Below are 19693 nucleotides of genomic sequence, written 5' to 3'. Positions count from 1 at the left end.
TGGGAGAAGTATAGTGCAATGATGGGTCCTTGCAGGTTGGTTGGTGGTGAATCTGACTACTTTGTAGTAACAGGATTGTAGTTTAGATAAGTCTCATTTTCTTAGATTGGTGAAAATGGGTGAGGTGTATAAGAGACTAGGTAGAAGGTGGGTTCTACTGATGGCGTATTGAGTGGATTCGGTTAGGAAGGGCTTTATCCTATACAGGAAGCCAAGTTTGAAGTGCACTTACTTGATGACTAGGTCTATGTGTTTATCGAATTTAAGGTCCTTGTCTGTGGTGACTCCTAGTAGTTTTGTGGAATATACAGGATCAATGCAGGTATTATTAGATGAGCAAATGGCCAATGAAGTAAGGTCTGAAGATTTTCAGCTATTGGAGAAAAGCATTAATTTCATTTTAAATGGGTTGAGGATAAGTTGAGACTGAGTAAGGTATCTTTCTATATCCAGGAAAGATTGTTAGGCTTTTGTGAGAAGAGAAGGTAATGTTGGAGCTGAGTATATGAGAGAGAAGTCGTCTGCATATTGGATTATGGTAGCGTGTTGAGTGGCAGAGTGAAGTCCATTTGTGAATATAGTGAAAAGGAGGGGCCCAAGTATTGATCCTTGAGGTACACCAGCAGAGATAGTTAGCAAGGAAGATAATTCATTTTGCTGTCTAACTGCTTGTGGTAGATTAGTTCGATAGATAATGAACCAGGAGAGGGTTGAGTGACAGAGGTTGAAAGGCCTAGCTCATGGATGAGTTCTTTATGGGAGACCGTATTGAAGGCCAGACTATGCCTTGCACTTTCACCTTGTATTCCACAGTATTTTCTCTACTTTTGCATTGTGAAGGGTGTTCTAGGATGTATTCTACTGCATATGGTAGGGTGTTCTAGGATGTATTCTACTGCATATGATGTACCTAGTATTGAGATTGTAATTGGGAATCAGGGTACCATCACTGTGTGATGAAGGCTGTCCCCTAAAGTAGGCAGAATGTTCTCCCATGACACACTTTGCACTTTCACCCTGTAATCCACAGTATGATTCCCTCAATCTTCATTTGCTTTCTATATGACAGAGCAAACTGTCTGCTTTTTTTCAGAAGAGCAAAACCTAATACTGCAAGTCCCAATTCATATATAATTAAACTGAAATATTTAAATATAAAAGGGAAAGTGTTTATAAAGGGGAATCCTGCACCCTTGCCTGAGGGCTGCTGGTTTTAATTCCAAGATCACTGTACCTTTACTGAAAGGGAACTAGTGCATGATACAGCAACTTTGAATGTAGTACATATTCCTCTTAAGCACACTTTAAAAGTATTGCAGTTCCCTGGATTTCACTTAAAATACTCAGACTTTCAAAAGGCACAGAACTGAGTTTACTGGTAAGGCTTCCCATGGAAAGAAACCATTGAGAGTTAGTGGGCTGATATGGCTTGCAAGCAACGTTGGATAAGTAGAACAGTGTTGACAAGGATTTTGTGTACTGCTTTCAAACTGAGGTTAAAAAAAAACTGCCATTTATAAATGCCTCAGATCAGGGTCGGATTTTAAATGTTTTAAATATGAAGCATATAGTCGTACTGGCAGTATTCACAGTGAAAGTTGAGAGGAAAAAAAGGACATGGATTGATACATTTTCTGAGAAATAAGTTTCTATCTAATGTGGAGTAGTATTTAGTGAATGTAACTGTGTCTGTTTGCCATAAAATACAGATCTTGCTAGGAAAAAGACTAAATATTGACAGAAAGTCATGGTGTAGTTAATGTGGGTGTGCATCCATTTCCTCATTTTAGAAATGACTTTGTGGTTCATATAAAGCAGTTCATGTGTAAGCAGAACACACATGGCTGACTCACTGTATCATCTTTTTTAGCCAGTCAGTCTCCTTCCCTCCTTCCAGTGAAACACTTCCCCTGAAGAAGTAAACAAAAGGGCTGGGGACTGAAATGTGGTATGCAAATCATTCTTACTGAAAACCTGATAGGCCATGATGCCTGTGAGCTTGCCTGTGTCTCCTGCTAGTAACTCTCTCTCTCTCTCTCTGTTTGCTAGACGACACAAACAGGACAGCCTACTGTGGGCTCATGTTTCTGTAAGCATGTGACATCAAGCGATGCAGATTTTAAGAAAGAACTGCTCCATGGAAATGGTAGTATACCAGAATTTATTTATTTACTGGATAATACTAGACTTCTGAACTCTGCTTGTTGTCATACAAATGTGTGATGTGATCAAATAATATTTACGAAAAGATGAAGAAATTAGAAGTAGCACCATGTTTGTAAAGTAAGTTACAGATGTAGATCTGCCATGATATAAACAAACAACTCATACTTACCTGGCAGGGGAGAGACCACGATCAAGAAGGTGGTTCTCCCAGAGTGAGGCTCCTCCATTGCACTTCGGAGGGGTTGACCCCTGTGATTTCCCCAAATGCGGGAAACTCAACTGCATAATTTATGGTAGTGGGGGACTGCGTTCGCGCTGTCCCCTGATTAACTGGTTAAGGAAGACATTTATGAAAGGTAGTTGTATAATCATTTGTTAACTTTATTTTGTGCTTTTTCACAAGAGAGGAAAAGAAGCTTATCAGTGCCATTATTTAGATGTTTTGCCAAAAGAGAACATTTATTTCTGATTAAAAAAAAGAAAATAAAGAAAACCTTTACAGAAGCTATTGAGAAGTCGGGCAAGTTAATCTGTTGAAAACTCTGGTAAGTATCAAGCAAACAGTTTGCCTAGCCTCAGCATGTTTTCTGTTTGAAGCCTGTTTTATTATATTTTATAACTTGTGTTTTCCATGAAGAAGCATAGTGACTTACTGGTCATCTCTGCCTCATAACTCTGTAGTCTAGGGTTCAGTGACCGCCAGTGGAAGTCCTGTGGCATTTTTATATTCTTCCTATGCTGTCAGTTTGCTTTGGTTACTCAAGTTTCCTGTCCTTTCTCAAATACATGCTGGTTAATTGACTACACTGAATTGGCAATAAGTATTTACTGTAAAAACTGGATATATCCTTAATCTTGTGAACCAGGTCAGAAAGCATCCCTCTAAAAAACAAACAAAAAAAACTACTTCATGGAAAATGCATAACTTGTTGTTGTGTCTTTTGGCTTTTCCTGGTTAGGGGTCACCACACCACAAACTCTGGTCGTCCTAATGATTGGCAGTAGATTTTTACATGCAGAGTTGCAATAAACTAAATTAGAAGCCAAGACTTCATAAGATAGCTTTTAAAAGGTACATCAAAGTATGTCAGAAACAGCTGTCACTGTTATTATTGCATATCCGAATAAAATAGCAAATTATCAAAATATCAGCAGACAGCACTATGAAGTGCTTTAACAGAATAGTTTGTATTATTCAAGGTAGGTTTCTAACAAGATGAAGAAACATAGTAAGATACAAATGTTTCTCAAGGAAGGCTCTAACATGAGCTACACTGGTAGTACAGTAGGAAGCACTTCTATGTTTTGATGTTGACACATCAAAGCTCACTAGGACCAAAGTGTCATAAAGAGAAATACGTAACAGATTTAAGTATTACAATAGGTTCAAGACTAAACACTATGCAGTTTTATTCTGAAAGGGATTAAACTGCATACTATACAGAATACTTCAGATACTGAGGAATGTATAGTCGCAAAGCTAAATCAAAACTGAATGAATGCCTATTATGAACAAAAGAAAAAAATATTTTACAATATTGAAAAAAAAGATTCAAGAATCAACAGTAGTCCTTGACATGCAAAAGACAGAAAAATGGGGGGGGGGGGGTTATGATACTGATATTGCAATATAAAAAAAAAGGCTTCAGCTTCTCGCAGTTTTGAGCATGGTCGCTTGCTTTGTGTATCCCAGAATGAATTAACGTCACTGGGGGATAGCTACAAACAGGGGCTACAAAACCAGTTCTATGAGACTGAATGCATTTTGTGTCCCATGTCCTGATGTAGTTTTAGCAGATTAATGACAATTACATTTCTCAGTCACTATTTCACAATAAAGTTCCGCTGTTTTGATACACACAGAGATGAAGGTTTCTTAGGAGTTATGTATTGGTAACAAGCAGATACAGTTTATTGACCTTGCTGTTTCTTTCCATATTATTTTGATAACAGGGATGCCAGTATGATGAATTTTTCCCAGCAAATGTTTACTCTTCAAGGTACATTGTTTCTAGATTGTTTCTTCTTTACTGTAACAATGTTTTCTTTTAGTGATGTTGTGGGCATGATGGTAAATCACATGCTGTGGTCTGAATCACAGATCTGATGTCATTTTCATTCATTCCTCAACAAATGGGTTCAGATCCAACCCTCAGATCTGACTCCGCTGCTTTTTCCAACTCATGGAACACTGAATCTTTCAAGCTCCTCACTTACCATAATGCAATAGTCTCCTACCATACTTCAGATTTTGTTTGCCACCTTCTACTAAGGACGTGGTCAGTGTTAGATGTTCATTGTGTTTCACTGTTGCAGTCCTGACCAGTGGGTTATCGATCTCCCAGTAGCCCTCGATTAGCCAGAATACCAAAGGTAAGTAAATATGACATCGGCTGTTGTCGGTTGTAAAGGATGTCCGATACAAAAGAAGGCAGCCTACGTCACTTCTTCAGTCTTCCTTGCCATGGAGCTCGAAGCAGAAGCATTTTTGCATGAGTGCCGGTAAGCAGTTTACCTTTTTGGTTTCCTACTGCAAAGTTGAAGTCAACTACACTAAGTAGCCCATTGGGGATCCTCTTTTCTTGCCTTAACGAATGTCAGAAAATGTCAATAATTGTCTTACTGTGGAAAGCAGATTTCCCATAGAGATTTTCATTGCAATTGTATTATTTGTTTAGGCCTTGACCACAACATTCCTAATTGTGACCAAATGTGCTTCCTTTAATCCGTATACTATTCATTGTAGGTCTAAGCTTTTAACTAAGCATTTTGGAGTGTGGCCTACGTTTGTAGGTATGGCGTCCGCTGGTCTTCAGGCTTTGGATATCCCTAAGAAGTGTAAGGACAAGGACGGCGACAGGCTTCAGAAGGTCAAGTCTTCAGATGATAAGTTGGTCATCAGTCCTGTTTTAGCCAGTGAGGCGTCTTTGCAGCCCCTGCAGTCCGTGGATTTTCAACCGCAGGCCTCGGTTGACACCATTTCAGAGTCCCCCGGGCCTCCAGCTTTCATTTTGTCTTCTGACCTTCTGCCTGATGCCTCATAAGCTGGATCTGGAGTCGCTAAGTTGGCTCCGGTGTCCGAGGCCTCTGTTCTTCATTCAGTCAGCAAGCTCATACTGACAACCTCTGCCACTACGGCGGTTGCCAGGCCTCCCGAGTCCTTCAGACTTGCAGGTAAATCTTCCAGTCGTAAGCCTGTGATGAAACAGGCTTCCGCTTCCTCTCGTTCCCCTCATTCTCAAATGGTTAAAATGGCTGATGACCTGTTGACTGTTAGAGGTTCACAGCCTCCTCCTTCAAAAAGGGGTAGGGATGTCTCTCCTGACACTTTGTCTTATTCGGAATCTGATACTTCTAGCATTTCTGCTGATGAAGAGGAAGTTTCTCAGGTTTTTTCTCCCTTTGACGATTCATATGCAGAGGAATCCATTCCTTCTGCTTCTCCTCCATAGAATTTCTCTTTTGGTGATACTTTGAATACTCTCAGGGAGCATTTTAAATGGGGAAAGTCAGGATTATCCCCAATCTAAGAAAAGGATCAGCTAGTTTTTGGATTTATCTCAGCATAAGCTTCTGGCTGTTCCTCCAGTGTTGGAAGTGGTTGATGATGTTTTTCTGGAAAATTCCCGGACTCCAAATTCAGTTCCTGCTACTCCCAGGAAACCAGACAGGTACTATAGAGTCCCTGATTCTCATTTTATTTCTTTTTAGGAATCTGCTAGTTGACCCAGAGATTATATCTTAAGGGCATAGAGGAGTTAAGGCCACTGTTACTAAGAATCCTGTTCCTTCCGACAGGGAATCTAGGTAGGTGGGGTAAAGAAGTTTATACCTCTGCCACTTTTGCTGTTGGGTCTACTAATTGCCTTTTTCCTATGCTTAAGTATCAGCAGCACACCTTGGAGGCTACTAAGTCAAAGATTGCAAGTGTGCCTCTTTTTTGGCAGAGAGTAAGGATATGCAAGATTTGCTGAATACTACCAGTCTTGTCGATAAACATTCTTTATATTGTGGTTTTGACATTCTGGAAGCCTCCTTCAGGGCTACATCTACTGGATCTGTTCTCAGAAGGCATGTTTCGCTCAGGGACCATCCCCTTCCACAGTCTGTCAAGTCTAAGCTTTTAGATGTACCTTTTACATAAGGACACTCTTTTTGGCAGCAAAGCAGAGGAAGTATTCAAAAAGATGTAGGATAAGGCCAGGTCTATGCAAACAGTTAAAGACTTTCTGCAAGTTCATCCTCCTCATTTCAGCAGAAATTACCATTCTAAGAGTTAGATGTTTCCTGATACCAGCAGACAGAACCATTCTAGGACTAGAGGTTGCAAATCTTCTAGGGGGCAGGTGGCTACCCCTCAAAGGTCTAAGCGTTGGCATGCTTCCACTTCTTAGGCAGGCAGTTCTAAGCCTACGTCTCAATCCAAACATTCTCAATGATTCTTTCCAACTTCTACCTGTTCCTGCTTGTCCAGAGAGTCCTTTAGGGGGAAGGTTGGCCTTTTTTGCAGATGTCTGGGCCACCATCACGGACGACAAATGGGTACTCAGAACTGTATCCCTAGTTCACAGGTTCTTTCCAGTACCCAAAGGATTATTGGACACTCCTCCAAACCAAAGGGCAGAAGTAGAAAAGCAAATTTTGTCTCTGTTACATCTGGGGGCAATAGAATCAGTTCCTGCTCAGCAGGTAGGCCAGGGCTTCTATTCCAGACTTTTTGTAGTTCCAAAAAAGAAGACACCTGGCATCCTCCTAGATCTATCCATTCTGAACTCTTTTCTTGGTAATTCCAAAGTTCAAAATGCTCACTCTGTATCAGTCGCTACCAATGTTAGACAAGGACTCCTGGCTAGTAACTTTGGATTTCAAAAAAGCTTATCTTCACATCCCTATCAGGGAAAGTTGCAGGCAATACCTTCGTTTCTGAGTGGGCAAGCAACATTATCAATTCTCTGCACTGCTCTTTGGCTTATCTACTGCTCCCAGAGTTTTCACGAAGTGCCTAGCTCTAGTCATTGCTTTTTGCAGGCAGAAGAAAATTCAGATTTATCCATACTTGGATGACTGTAATTCAATCAGATTCTCAAGAACAGCCGTTACAGGATCTGGAATTTGTAAAGATTCTCTTCACTCTTCTCTGGGTTACACTCTCAGTGAGGAAAAATCAAAATGGTGTCATCCAAGGAGATAACATTCCCGGGAGCGAGTCTGAACACAACCCCCCAGATGATACATCTCACCCAGGAGAAGCAGGCAACTTTTTCAGTTTACTTGAAGGATTTGGAAAGCCTGTCCTAGCTCTCTGCAAGGAAGTACCTGCAAGCTGTAGGATACATGGCCTCTTGCATCCTCATGATTCCATATGCAAGACTGCATATGAGGAAATTGCAGTGATACCTCAAAAACCTTTGGTGTCAACACACACAGGACCTGGATATGATAATTCCTCTGCTTCCATGTCTGCAGACAGAGTTTCTATGGTGGGTGACAGCCTGTCTACAAAACAAGGGCATGCCTTTTCGCCCACCTCCTGCCATTCAAGTTCTTACCACGGATGCATTGGACTATGTCTGGGGAGTTCACCTGGATGGCAGAAGCATACAGGGACATTGGAACGCCCAGAAGCTGCACCTGCACATAAACCTAAAGGAGTTGATGGCAGTTCAGCAGGTCTTACTAGCTTTGAAGCATCTTCTTTCTCCAGGAACTCTGCTTGTCAGGACAGACAACACCACAGTCATCATACATCAACAAACAGGGAGGGACTCATTCTTACCTTCTTTGCAGACAAGAGCATGATTCTCTAGTCCATAGCAGCATCCTTGGGCCTGGATCTCCTAGCTTAGTTTCTTCCAGGGAGACTCTGTTTTGGCAGACCAGTTGAGCAGACAAACCTTGGATCCTCATGAGTGGGAACTGAACAGAGCATTCTTTTACGGCATCATTCAACATTTGGGCACTCAACCTTCTACCACTTTTTTGCACGAGACAGTGTCACAGTAAGGCCTGGAGAGTGGATGCTCTGTCCTTCCTTTGGATGCTTCTGTCAGTTTATGCCTTCCCTCCTCTTCCTCCCAGAGTATTATTGAAGATAAGGGACTATTCTCATAGCTCCAGATGGGCCCAGACAGCATTGGAATCCAGTGCTTCACAGTCTCTCACAATTTCCTTCTTGGCATCTTCCTGTGAAACCAGATCTTTTGATTCAGGATGGGGGAAACATTCTACATCCTCATCTTCAGTCTTTCCATTTGGCAGCATGGCTCATTGTATGAATCAGTCCATTTATTCTTCCCTTTCACGGCAGGTGGTCAATGTACTTCAGGAGGCCTAGCACTAGGAAGCCCTACGCTGGCAAATGGGAAGTATTCTCTCATTAGATGCAGGCTAGAGGAGAATCTTCTTCTCAGCCTACTCTTGTGATCCTGGAATACTTGGCTGATTTGCTTCAGGGTGGTCTTTCATTTTACTCTGTCAAGATCCATGCTTCAGCCATTTCTGCTAATTGTTCTTTTGAGCAACCCATTTTCTCTCATCCCCTGATGAAAGTGTTTCTCAGAGATGCCCAGAAGGGCACCTCCACCAGCCTGGGATCTTAATTCTGTTCTAGAGAAACTCACTCTTTCTCCTTTTGAGCTAGCTGCCACTGCAGATTTAAAGTTTCTCTCTTGGAAGACTGCCTTCCTTTTAGCTATAACTTCAGCAAGGAGGGTTGCGGAGCTGCAAACTTTGATGGCTGTGGAGCCTTTTCTTATTTTCCATGCAGATCGTGTCTCTCTGAGAACCAATCCCTCTTTTATGCCCAAGGTGGTTTCTAGCCTGACTCTTAATCAGTCCATACATATTCCTACTTTCTTTCCTAATCCTCGAAATAGAGGTGAAAGGATCCTACATTCTCTTGATGTGCACAGACAGCTCGGGTTTTACCTGGACAGGACTAAAGACCTTTGTAAATTAGCACAGTTATTGGTCAGTTTTGCTCCTAGAGCTCAGGGCAAAGCTATCTCTAAGCAAACCATTTCTAAGTGGATTGCACATTGTATTACCTTCTGTTATTCCTTTCATAGCAAGGTTCCTCCTCAGGGGGTTAGGACCTACTCCACAAGAGCAGCTTCCATTTCTGCAGCCTTTTTAAGGGGTGTCCCTACTGAAGACATTTTAGAGGCTGCCACATGGTCTTCTGTTCACAATTTCACAAGCATTATAATTTGTCTTTATTTTCTAGAGCCAGGGCAGGGTTTGCCACTGCTGTTCTGCAGGGCATTCTCTCCAATCCTTGATTCTGTTGGTATCTCCTCCCTTTTCTCTCGGCTTTGGTAATCAACCCATTGGTTAGAACTGCAACAGTGAAACATGATGAACATAGTACAGTTGTGCACACTTACCATAAATGTAGATGTTCATGTGTATTCACTGTTGCAGTCCTGGTTTCCCTCCCTCCTTCCCCCTTTTTTGGTCCTTTCCTGTTCTCCTTTCCTAAGGTACAGGCTGAATCTGGTTTTATTTGCCAAAGTTTCTTTTGGCATATGCCTTGTTTTCTGGGGACTCCTGACTGTTATGGTAAGAAAGGCTGAGAAAGTGATGTCAGCTGCCTCCTTTTGTATCGGACATCCTTTACAACTGACGACAGCCAATGTCATATTTAATTACATTTGGTATTCTGGCTGATTGAGGGCTACCGGGAGCTGGATAACCTATTGGTTAGGACTGCAACAGTGAATACACTCGAACATCTACATTTATGGTAAGTGTACACAACTGTACTTTCTCAAGCAATAGCAATTTTTTGTGAGTAAAGTAGTAATTTTATATCGATAAATATTTCCCTTTCTGTTACTGAAAATTTTCTACGTGTCCTCCTTTGCCCTTCTTACACTTTTTAGTGTATCTCTAAAATACCATAGCTGGTATTTTCTCTCTTTCTCCCTTATACCTTTGAGATAGTTTCTTTTTTCACTCTTTTTGGTAATCTACTTTTTCATTTTTCTTTACTTATTAAAAAAATATTTTCTATAATACTCCTATCTTTTGATTCTCTCAATAGTTATGGCTGAGAAACCCTCCTGTTTTTAAAAAACTGTACAGCCTGTGGCCATAACATCCCATTAGCAGATGCACAGGCCTGGCCCATTTGGATTCTGCCTGCGATATTTGTAATGCCTTTTAACCTTAGGGCCATTACTGAACGTAGAAATAAATTTATTTTGAGAGGATTACTCCCTTCTAAATCCTCTGATATAGCATTTGGGGCTCAAACCACTAAGAAATCTGACAAGAAAGAGGCTAGAAAGTGTTTCCTGGACCCTGCATGTTCTTCGACTGTGGGTTTGGAGCTGATTTCAAAACCATCGGATACGATCTCTTCGGATCCAAAGAAGAAATCCTCCAGTCTGACTACTTTGCTTCCAAAGACTCTGACAAAAAGTTCAGATCCAACACCCTCATATCCTACAAAGCATAAGAAGTTGTCACCTCATATCCAGTCTCTTCCAAGCCTGGATCCAGTATCTTCTTGCCTCCCATCTCCTTTTCTGGAAAAGGCATCAGAATTCTAGGACTTTGTCTGTAGCATCTTCTTCTCATTCCTCCCAAAGTCTGACCAAAGCAGATGTGGACAGGATGATGAGAAAATTCCTGTTGACACAAATTCAAATGGGTGTTATCCCAGCTCTCACCCCATCAGGTCTGGGACCTTCGTGAGTACTACCCAGCCTATTTTGTCTCATACTTCGATCTGACCTTTGGTTTTAGAGCAGTTGGATCCCAGAATCTCGGATCCGTCTGTATCAGATCCAAAGATTATTGCATCTTTTACGCTGATACTGTCTCTGAGTGGACCAACTCCAAGCATGTTGGAGCCGGATGACTCTTGGAGCCGTAGCATTGCCAACAGATCCGAGGTGTTGGAGTTGACTCCTAGGTTGTCAGAGCTGTCTCTCCACTGTGAGCTTCGGATCTGGGCAACATGGCTTCCACCCCTGCCTTAAGTGGTTTGCTGTCCTCTATGGAGGGGTACCCAGCAGGGTATATTAATATCTTCTGATACTTGTCCGGAACATCCCACTTAGACTGTCCTCAAGAGTCTCTTATGGAAGATTCTGATTTCAGTAGCTGGGAAGGGTCCCCATGATCATCATCTGATGACGTGTGTTTTGGAGACATGCTAGAGATCCTCAAGCAAAGGGGTGGCTGGTCTACTGACAAACCTTCCCAAGAGGAATCAATATTTCTAGAAGTCTTTGGGGCAGGCCATCTACCTCCTGGGTGACTCCAGACACTGATGAGCTCATTGATTTGAGGTCTCGACAGGTGTAGAAGGAACCTTATTCCATTGCTGATCCACAAGATACCAAACAGGATCCTGGCACCACCCAAGGATAGGGAATTTTGGAGCAAAGAGTACCAGTTGATGCCATAGTTGTAGCGGTGGCCACAAAAAGGAGCTTGCAGAACAAGTTCCTCTCTTCATCCCCCTAAGAGGGAGTCTCAGGAGCTGGACAGATTAGGGAAGCATGGTTGTCCAGTTCCACCTCTGGTGGCAGTTGATGGTTGTTTATCCCTGCACCAGACAGCCTGGTTAGAGGTTACAAAAGATTCATGGCTGCAGAGGCTTATTTCCAGAGGTTATATAATACCCTTTTCCCTACCCCCTCTTTACAGTAAACAGAATTCCCAATGTTCCTCCCAGTCAGAGGAAAGCAGCAGCAGTACTAGAAATAAAAAAGCTCCCAGACCAGAAAGAGTCCAGAACTTACTAACAATTCTTTTCAGTGCCAAAGAAGACAGGGTACTAGAGACCAATTCTGGATCTCAGCAATCTGAGTAACTCAGTTCAGTATACCATGTTCCAGATGATCACGTTTCAGTCCATTCTGCCTTTTCTGCACATGGATAACTGGATGTGCTTGACGCATCTTCAGGATGCATTCTATCATATAAAATGAGCACACAATCCAGAAGGTTGTGTGTAACTAGTGCGCTCACCTAACGTCTGAAAAGAGTGCATAATAAAGGAGAATCTCATTTGAAAAAGAAGAATCAAGAGTCACTGTGTCTTTTTGCTTTTGTTTGTTTTTTTCCTGATTGTGCAGGAGAACCTTTTGGAGCATTTTGAAAAATAAAAATCTCTTAAGGTCTATGTTAAGCTCGGAACTTGACCTGCTGGTTTGATCAGCTTAAAGCTATTCAGACACACGTCTAAATTGGTTTGGTTGTATCAGTACAAGATGGACACAATGGAGATCTTTGGGGTATCACTCTGATCACTGGAGCTTCCAGGTGCTAGGACAAAAAAAAAAAAAAAAAAAAAAACGATCCAGAAGATTCATATGCTGCCGGCTGGGAGCCAGTCACTACCAATTCAGAGCTCTGTCCTTTGGTCTCATCACAGTTCCCAGGGTGTTCAAATCCAGTGCAGTACTGGCAGCTCAGTTGAGACTGCATGGATTCCGGGTGTTTCCTTACTTAGACAACTGGCTGATAACTGCTCCGATCAGGCATCGTCTGATCAAAGCACATGATTATGTATGTTATCCTTCGTCTGAGAATTACGATCAGTCACAAGAAATCTCAACTAGAACCAACTCATGGGTTCGTAGGTGTTTACTAGGCTAACGACTGCAAAGGCCTTTTTAAGCTTAGCCGTGCATCCCAAATCTCTGACAAGTTCTGATGCCCTTGATAAGTGTACGCATGGGGCCTGGGAGATGAACCATTTACAGGTTACCTGCGTCCATTAGAGACATAGGTGCCAAATCAGGAATTAATTTCTGGTTTAGGGAGGAACTCTGCTTCACATGGATGGAGAGTCTGTTCCATAGTCTGGGTAGTCTCTGGGTAACATACTTATCTTTCCAGCAGGTTCTGCTTGTATCACAGGCAAGGTTTAAGTTTTTAGAACAGGTAATTCTGGTGCTGTTTGTTTTGTGGATATGCAGGAGGTCCATCAGAGTGGGGTCTGACAATGCTCTGTATGCCAGGCATAGAACTCCCCTCAAAAGCCTGTAGGAGACAGAATGCAGGGATGGGGTATTAAGGCATTCTGCATAGGACATTTTACTTACACCCTGTATTCTTTTACTGAGGAACATCTATGGACGCTCCAATTGTTGGTTATGTCTCGTTAGGTGCATATCAAAGGGCATTGTACTCAATAATAGGTCTGATGAATGCCGAATACTGTGGAACAATGAATTCCTTGGACTTGTATGCCAAACCTTTGTTTACAAGTTGCGCAACATAGAATGATTTCCTCACCACTGTAGGCATGTGATGGTCAAAGGCTAGATTACTGTCTGTGTGTGTGTCCTGAAGTCCCTAACTACTGGGTTAACTCTAATGGGTGTGTTGTCAATATGATAGTTACCAAGGATGGATGACTTCCCAAAGGATACTATTTTACATTTCTTGGCATTTAGTTTTAATTCATGGCTTGGACACCAGTTGTTTCTGTGTCAACTGCTCCTGGAAAACATTTGTGTCAGTGTGAGATTCAATGACAGCTTCTAATTTGAAATCATCTGCAGATTTAGTTAGCCAGAGACCACTGACATTGGCCTTGACTTTTGAGAAGTAAATGACAAAACGGAGCAGTCCAAGGACTGATCCGTGAGCGACTCCACTTGTGACTGACCCCTTTGTAGAGGTGAACTCCCCAGTTCTGACTTCCTGGACCTTGTCCATGAGCCAGTTGGCTATCCACCGGGTTGACATATGAGTTTGTACCTAACCTTTTGTGTTTATCAATAATGCCCGAGTGGGGTATTGTGCCAAATGCCTTGGCCAGGTCAAAGTAGGCAGTGTGAATGGTTTTGCCCTCATCCATTGCTTTGATAACCTTCTCAAAGAAATCTACCAGGTTGAATAGGTATGATCTGCCCTTGATGAAACCAAACTGGGTTGGGTCCTATATCTCTGTTGATCATCTCCAAGATACTTTCCATGGCTTTACATATAAGACTAGTGAGACTTATGGATCTGTAGTTCCAGGGTCTGTAGATGGCCCACCTTTGTGCAGAGGGATGACTGCCTTTCTCAATTCATGAGGCATGAAGCCTGTTTGAAGGCTACAGTTAAGTAGTAATGGCCGCAATAGGTTATGTTTCATGCTGTTTAGAAGGCATCCTGGGATATTGTCTGGACCCATTGATGCAGTGTTTTTAGTCTTAGAGAGAGCATTAAGGACCTGTTCCCTAGTGATAGTAAGGGGAGTTATATTGGATGATATTTCCTGAGGGAAGATTGTGGGGGAGAGAGGGGTAAAGTTGGAGCTGAATTTATCAGCCAGGAGATTTGCTATTTCTTCTGACTCAGTATAGGTGGCTCTATTTACAATGAGCTCTGCACACAATTGTGCATTGCCTTTGAGGTTGCGGACATAGCTAAAGAATGCTTTGTGGTTGTCCTTGGCCTAGGAGGTCAAACTAACTTCATCGTTGGCTTTGGTATACTTTATTTGTCCTCTGACTTGTTTGTTTAGTTTGAGTGCTTTTATCCTTATAGGTGCTGCACCTCCTAATTTTAGCCGTGATTTTCTTCCTCTGGTTATACAGCCTATTAATTCTGGGATTCCACCAGAGTGGCTTGTTTTTTTGAGTTACTTCTGTACTTCTTCCTGGTGGGTAAAACCACCTCTATGCAGCTATTAACATGCTTGTATAGGGTTTCTGTGAACGGTTCTGCATAGGCAGCATTGTTCCCAGGGTTTATGGGGGCTTTTAATTTTGCCAGGTTCTCACTTAATAGCAGGAGATTAGCCTTAGAATAGTTCCTGAATATTCCAGGTTTAGCTAGGAGTCCAGATTTTATTTTTACTTCAAAGGAGACTATTTTGTGGTCTGACCTTACCAGAGGAAGGCATTAATGTAGGGGGTGTGCAGCAATCTCCCATATTAGTGAGTACCAGATCCAGTATAGTTGCACCCCTGGTCAGTGTATTGATTATCTGGTCCAGGGAGTTTATGTTTACAAAATTCTGGAATCTCTGTACATGTGCGTTTGGTGTCCTATAGGATTCCCAGTTAATAATGGGGTAATTAAAGTCACCTATGAATATGGTATTGGTTGGATGGCTAGTGTTTCTAATAAGTTTAAATACATGGTATGGGTTTCCTGGGTCATAGAGGGGGACCTATATGCAAGGAAGTGGTATTGGATTTTACCTATGGTGATTTGAACATGGAACAGCTCAAGTGCATTGTCCCGTTTGACCAGCCTTAAGTATATTTATTTTTGATGCAAATAGAGACACCTCCACCTTTAGTCTCTGCCTGTGAAGTAGTTGGTCTAAATGTGTGGAAGGCATTATAACCTTGCACTGTTGGTGTGCTCTCCGCAGCTTTAAGTGACTGCACAGATGTCAGCATTCTCTAGGGTAAAGAGTGCTTCTAGGGAGTGGAGTTTTTTGTTTAGGCTTCTTGCACTGAGCAGTAATACCTTTAGATTTTCTTGGGGTTGATTTGCTATGTCGGAATTACTTTCAGTTTGGCATTGTCTAAAAAAGGCACTATGGGGGAAGACAGTGTTGTAGCTATGATTCGAAAGCCTAGATGGGAGAGGTGTAGACCAAACCTGGCAAAGCAGCGTGATCTGTTGACCATCTCCTTCCATGCTGACTAATATTGCACCCCCTTAGAATGACACCTAAAACTAAGCCAATTATTAAAGTCAGTCATCTTTTTTTCATATTGTGGCATCATCCTTGGAGAAGGTAAAATGCTGCTCAATGCCAGGCTTATACCAGCCTGAGACACATATTCCAAGAGCTCCATGATGTCTCTCTTCATATAGTCTAGGGAGGCACATCTCAGGTCATTTACTCCCACATGGGCTATGACTGAGGCATATTGGTAATTGTGGTCCAATGACCTGAGTGTATGCGTAATGTGGCAGATCCTAGCCCCTGATAAGCAATTGACTGTAACTTTCTCCTTACTCAGCCTGGTGAGAAGGACATCAGTGTGTCTAACGATGGCATCTCCAATGACTAGAATGTTGGATTGTGTGGTGGCTTGCCTTTTGGGCTTAGAGGGAGAGCCTGTGAGATGTAGCTCTATGTGTTGATATGGGTGTTGTTTTGAAAGAGTGCATTTGGGGCTGCTGAGGATATTTGTTATGTGTACTTCATCTAGGAGGTCTTTGTGGTTTAGGAAGGTTACATGAAAGTGCCTCAGCATATGTGGCTCTGTATGTCTGCTTTGAATTGTGAGTGATGGGTGCAGCATGTGTGCTACTGACAATACTACTGACATTAGGAGTACTTTTATGTTAGAGCTTTGCCTCCAGTGAGATTGTGTAAATACATCTCTCACATACCATATGTTTGTTTGAGAATTAACTGGTTGTCTGTAAACATGAGGTAATTTCTACATTGCCTCAGGATGCCCATATCCACCAAGCTGGCAACTGAGCACAGGCCCTTTTTATTGGTTAGACAGTTGGAGTGAGAATATCAGTCACCGTCAGGAGTATCCTGCTTGCAACTATGCGGACAGTAGTTGTCACTGCAAATTTGTTGTCCTATGTGCAACTAGTTATTGGAGAAATTTCAGTTGTGCTTTTACAGGAAAAATGTCACTTAAGTTGTCTGAGTCTTTACAGAGTATTGCCAAACACCTGAGGGGAAACTAATACATAGACCCTGAAAATTTAAGGATGAAGTATTTAGGCAGATATTCCGAAGTTAAAAACAAATCAAGCAGTACTTACTGAAAACAAAGAATTATCTTGTCAAGAATGATGAAAAGAGGGGAGTCGCATGAATGACTACTGCCTGGCTACTACTAATGCTGGTCTCACCACAGCTTCACTCTGTTGGAATACAATGCTCCTTTGCTTCTTCTCTCACGAGAAGCAAAATGTTAGCACCAATCCCAAGAAGAGAAGCACGCCTCGGCCTGTTTGGTGAGCCACAATCTTTTCCCAGATCATGCAAGGGTCTGTAGGCTTGTAGCCTTTTTCTCGTAGATGCTTTGACTAGCAACCAGACCAATCAGGAACATTAAGCACAGACACTCGCTCTCCAACCAGAAACAGTCAGGAATCCGTCCACTGTGCTCCTTCTCTCACCAGGGTCAAACTCAAAATATTGGAGCTCATTGGAGCATTGGTTGACACAGTATCCTTCACAGCCTCCCTTCTTATGCCAGGGGTACAAACCATACAATTTCAAGTCAAAAAGATAATCTTCTGTCTCAGCTCGATTGATCCTTCAAGCATTGGGGTCGATGTCTGCTGTGATCATTTTGGTTCCGTTAGCAAGAAACTACATGAGAATTCTTCACTGGACCCTAGCGCCTCAGTGGTCTGTTCTTCGCCAGCCTTTGTATGTGCAAATCAAAATAACTCAGGCATACAAAAATTACCTCCTGTGGTGGATTTACTCTGATCAGATAATGCAGGGTCACCCCTTCATTCTCCTTCAGCCCAAGGTCATAAGTTATTGTGACGGCCCACCACTGGACCAGTAATCAAGGACCCTCAATCCTCACTGCTATTACCTGTGGGGGATGTTCACTGGGAGGATAACAAGTACAGACAGTATTTCCAGATGCAGCTCTCTGCATCAAGTGCAATTTTCCTTAAGAGCACACAGAGACCACAGTCAGTCCGAGGCTGGTTTCTCCCTCTTTCTCCACATACCCAGTAAGACTCCGCACTGGCACAGCTATAGAGTTGAGTCCTTTCAGGTTCCAAGCCAAGTCCTCCAACACTGTCTGTCCAACCAGTGCTTGTCCCTGCCCAAGTAGCTGACACACACACTCTGAGATTTGATTTACACACACACACACACACACTCACACACACACACCTGTGAAAGGCTGGCACAGGTTTACTAGCTATGTCCCTTCTGCCTAGACTATAAGGTAATTATGACTGCCACCAGACACTCCTTCCAGCTACCTTAAGGCTCTTCCAAGGGTACCCAATATACTGAGTGAAATTAATATTAATGCAAATGGTAGTTTGACCAAGAGCAAGGCTATTAGGAGTGGCTCACACAGTGTCACCAAATAAATATCCAAGTACTTTCAAAACTTAAATATGTATACAAAGAATAGCCACAATTAAATATTTAAATATATTTAAGCAAGAACCAATGACGTGGTGTGGTATATTGAAGATGTACCCACAGTTGGCATGGTTTGATCATGAGAGTGAAGACTGAGTGATTAAATAAAGCCAACCGTGGGTAAATTTCAATATACCACAACCACGGAGTCGGTTATTGGTATTGTACAATGACATTATTTAAGAAAAAAATGCTTTTCTTAAATAATGCCTTTGTATAATGGCACTGTACTGTCCTTCTACGGCTGGTGGTATCTTGCTGCCTTGTTTTGATATACTGTGCATGCATATGGGACTTGCATTCCTACACATACCCTGTACATCAGTGCTTTGAAAAGGGAGCAAGGGAGCAACAGAGAAAAGAAAGTCTCCGTTGCTCCTTTTTTTTTTTTTTTTATTTAAAAAAAAGAGAGACTGAATGGAGGAAATGCAAAGAAAATCAGGTACGTGTCTTTAGGTTTAAATAACGTGCTTGATTTTCTTTGTATTTCCTCCATGCTGCCTCTCTGGTATGTTCGGAGTCTGAGCTTTACATTTTTTTTTTTTAGTTTTTATTGAAAAAAAAAAGTTATAGAATATACGAATGGAAAAAAGTCCGGGTGACTGGACCTTTTTCTGCTGGTATATTCTGGGATTTACAGCGGGCATACTGATTGGGTTGGCCAATCAGCATGCACATTTTGGAATATTAATGGTCTGTCATTGTATAATAATAAATAATAAAAGAACAAGAAAATACTAAGTATATGCTCACACTGACATCAGAATTTAAAACCACAGGAAATATTTAAAATAGCGTTGCAGGACAGGCTCAAAGAAAAACAATATCTAAACTAAGCTTCACTGTTCCTGACTGAATTTAAGAGAGTTACTGTTCCCACTTACTTAATAGAGCAAGGCAGATGATGTGGTGAGTAGTCCTACTTATTGTCAGGCCCAAGACAGAATACATTATGCTCAGTCTCACTAACAGACTTCTCAAACTAATATCTAAAATATTACTGCTAGGAAAGCTTGCAGAATGACATCACTTGTCATCTGACTTCTAGTTCCCATGCAAAACCCTAATTGCTGGAAGCTCGCAGGACTTAGCACCTACCTGTAAAACTCCACATGCAAGAGCTTTTGCTCAGAACTTTGGCAGGTGCTGGAAGTCATAAAACAGTTGCATTCCTCCACGCTTCCATAGTAGTAATTAGTTCACCCAAAGAGAATACAGAAAGCTTCCTAATACTGACTTTGTCTCTGAATGCCTTGAAACCTGAGAGACAGCATCTTTATGGCCTAGCCTATAAAGTGATTTAATTTCAGATATTTTTCATTTCCTCTGTTGAAACATATGCATTTAAACAGTTACAATAGTGCATGTACATTTCTAGTCCGTCCAGTAAGGCACACTGTGCATATATTTCAAACAGAAGCACTTTACAGATACCTTTTCAGTACAACCATCTGTACA

The 19693-nt window shown here is 41.9% G+C and overlaps 1 non-coding gene across 1 annotated transcript; it reads left to right on the top strand.

Annotated features, from left to right (window-relative positions):
* Window positions 1-2327: 2327 nt before the first annotated feature.
* LOC122797373 lies at window positions 2328-2491 on the top strand. Its single transcript, XR_006364095.1, has one exon. It is a non-coding gene; the product is annotated as a U1 spliceosomal RNA (small nuclear RNA).
* The last annotated feature ends 17202 nt before the right edge of the window (window positions 2492-19693 follow it).

This window comes from Protopterus annectens, chromosome 3.part0, assembly GCF_019279795.1.
Source record: "Protopterus annectens isolate FY-2018-M chromosome 3.part0, PAN1.0, whole genome shotgun sequence".
In the NCBI taxonomy this organism is placed as follows: domain Eukaryota; kingdom Metazoa; phylum Chordata; order Ceratodontiformes; family Protopteridae; genus Protopterus; species Protopterus annectens.
Note: the sequence above shows the minus strand (reverse complement) of the source record. Positions and strands in the feature narration are given on the sequence as shown.